This window comes from Centruroides sculpturatus, unplaced genomic scaffold (genome assembly GCF_000671375.1).
Source record: "Centruroides sculpturatus isolate CEXI.00-Female unplaced genomic scaffold, Cexi_2.0 scaffold202, whole genome shotgun sequence".
Taxonomy (NCBI): Eukaryota; Metazoa; Arthropoda; class Arachnida; order Scorpiones; family Buthidae; genus Centruroides; species Centruroides sculpturatus.
The window spans coordinates 557311-560395 of NW_019384441.1; the positions used below are offsets into that span (position 1 = coordinate 557311).

At 32.1% G+C, this 3085-nt stretch overlaps 1 protein-coding gene across 2 annotated transcripts in view; it reads right to left on the minus strand.

The window, feature by feature from the left end:
* Positions 1-498: 498 nt before the first annotated feature.
* LOC111620168 (ecdysone-induced protein 74EF-like) overlaps positions 499-3085 on the minus strand; it is a 54265-nt gene continuing 51678 nt past the window's right edge. For both annotated transcript variants that reach the window (XM_023362049.1, XM_023362050.1), the window contains one exon: positions 499-2088. The gene's annotated coding sequence lies outside the window, so the exon portion shown is untranslated. The remainder of the gene's footprint in view (positions 2089-3085) is intronic.

Consider the following 3085-nt stretch of genomic DNA (forward strand, 5'->3'; position numbering starts at 1 on the left):
AAATGAAAGACCTCATACGGATTTCATTAAAGAGAAACACAAATTCAGAAATCTATTTTTATATTCTTTTCTTACTGGGTCAGGCAAAATCGACTATCTCCCATTCTCCGTAGAGGGAAATTGTTCATTTCTAGGTAGTGATTGACCCACTAAGCAGAAACGATTTATGTCCTAGTTCTTCAAATTAACGTTCTTCCTATCTTTTGCCTTCACAAAAACTTTCTAAGTCGGTGTTTTAGTAATACGGCATCGACGTTTTCAGATGTTGAATTTATTTTTAAATAACGCAGATAGTTAAATTTTGTTTTAAAATAAATATTTAAAATATAAAAATGTCAGGGTTATCTGCCAGTTAACATTATTTCTGAAATTGTGTTTCGCGATGACGTCAATTAATGTTTGGTTGCATAAATTTTCTCCATTATTAGATAAAGAGGGGGAAATGAAAAATATAAATGATGTCAATAATATATAAGATAAATAAAAAAGCACAAGATGTTTATTTAGTAGAACAATTTATTTGTACGTCACTAATATATACAAAGACGCCCCAATGTGACGTCAGAATGGCGTTCTGCAGGATTTGTGCGGAAGAAGCGCCTATTAAATTCTGACGATTCAAATAAACTAATTGGAATCAGTCTACTTAACACAGATTAAAATACAACTGACTTTCCATTTGTCATTTTTATACTGACGAGGCGGCACACACCAACTTATGCACCTTTCACTTTCAAGTAAAAAATGACAGAACTTACACAAACAGAAGTAGGTGTGGGCCATCCAACATATCACCCATTTTTTTTAAGTACCAAAAACAAGCATTTTGAATATTGTATTGGTAATTGTTGAATATACACTATCGACACACGATGTATAGTGTCCATCACGACAATAATTATAATAATAATAATATAATAATAATAATAATAATATTAATATAGTAATATACTTCCACAGGAGTAAGTATTAGGCACGCAGATTCGTACGTTATCCGGCACCCAATTATATAAACGGAGATTTAACTCCTTTTGAGGATAAACTCCCTATAGGAAGCAAATGAATTCATCCTGCCATCACTGTGACGTCACACGATAATCGCGGATCCGTTCATATTCATCCGTTCGCACAACACCAAAGCCTTCGATCCTGTATCTTAAAATCTATTACAATTTTTTTTTTAAGAATTTCGATTCATTTGTCTTTTTTTTTTAAATCTTTGGACGGCAGATTAGAAATTAAGCACAACCGTTCATGTGACAGACATTTTTCTTACTTTATTTTTAAGGCCCCTTTCGTTTGATGCTGTGCAAATACGAAATTAAAAATGAAACAGAAACATTTCGATGCAGGAAAATTCATTATCTTAAATATTGTTACTTTTTTTTTAACGCGACAGAAAAAATAAATATTATTATATATAACTCGGTTGTGTGCGATTTATATTTTTAACTCCTTCCACTTGACTTGGTTAGTTTTAACTAAACACTGATACGTGTAAAACGTAGAGCCGTATGGGCCGAAATGACCCGCTCACAGGCATCTGGCACGTGGACTGTTAAGAGGTAACGAGGAACCATAGCGGACACTCGTTTAACCGGCTACTATAAACTATCGAATGAGCAATCGTGATTATTTAAAAAAAAAGGAGCCGCGAAAAAATCAAAGACGTCACAAAAAATTCTGGTGGTTTAAAACCTAAAACAAAGGTAGAAATTGTGACCACGTTCGGAATTACATAAGCTGGATAAGTTAAAATTTTCTTTAAAATGGAGCCAAGTTGATATTCGCCAAAGTAAATTGGCATCACATGGAAAAAACACGATTTATGATAAGTGATATATATATATATATATATATACTGTATATAACAAGGCCGATGAGATACTTTTCAGCAGGCTGACTTGAAGGTAAGGTAAGACGTTTTTAGGAATAGGTGAAAATTTCCTTTTTTTTTTTTTAACTCACTCTCGCTCCCTCATATATATAATAAATAAAACGATTTTGTCGTTATAATCTTGTTCGTTCATAAACATGAAACGGTTGTCAGATAAAAACTTTCTGATATATATATGTATATATATATATATTTTTATGAAGCATTGTAAAGTTATAGTTCCTTGAAAATGACATATGCCATCTATATCACAATCATTTGGAGTTTTATCATTGCTGAATTTCAAGTTATATCTTTGCAATGTTTTAAGATATCTTCCTCTTTCTATTGTTTAATGCATATTATGGGATATCATGGATTTTAAATATTTCATTATTCTCCTTAATAGCATAAATCTTTGAGGGATAATAGAGTAGTGGCTAGTATTGCAAGAAAAAAGAATTGCAAAAAAGAAAAAAGAAAAGAAAAAAGAAAGAATATCTTAAAATTATCTTGCATTAGTTAGAGATTTGTCATTTGCTTCATAATTAAGCATTCTTTTTTGAATATCTATAAAAATTGATTCTACATTCAAAATATCTGCCATCATCTTTGCAGAATTAATAACACATTCAATAACTGTTTGTGTATTAAATGTGGAGTTTTGCATCATTTTATTGACAACTTTAATTTTACTTAAAATATATTATGCCATATAAATTTTATTATAAATATAATGAAAATTTCACCCTTTTGATTGTCCACTGCTTGTACAGTGGACAACCTGTGCACCTACATGCAACAGCCCTACTTAACGAACAAATCGGATAACGAACACTTTCACGAAAGATTTTTATGATCGGACAACGAACATATGTTCAGATAACGAACACTTCACTGAACAAACACAAGAAGCGACATAAAATAACGAATACCGATTGGTCTTCCTTTGTCTTCAGGCAACAATTCGAAACTTTTCGGAGCGCGGGAGACGTCGACATCGACGTTCTACCCAGTATATACTAATCGGATAGTATTCCCCCGAACTTTGAAACTCTCCCTTGTAATTCCAGCCTTTTGTATTTCTGACAGAAACAATTCTTTTACGTTTTCTTCTGAAAATGCGGATTTATGCCGATATCTGCTATTAAAGATCTTTTGAAGAAGTAGGAAGATGTCAGAACAACGGTCTTAAAATGGCATCCAAAC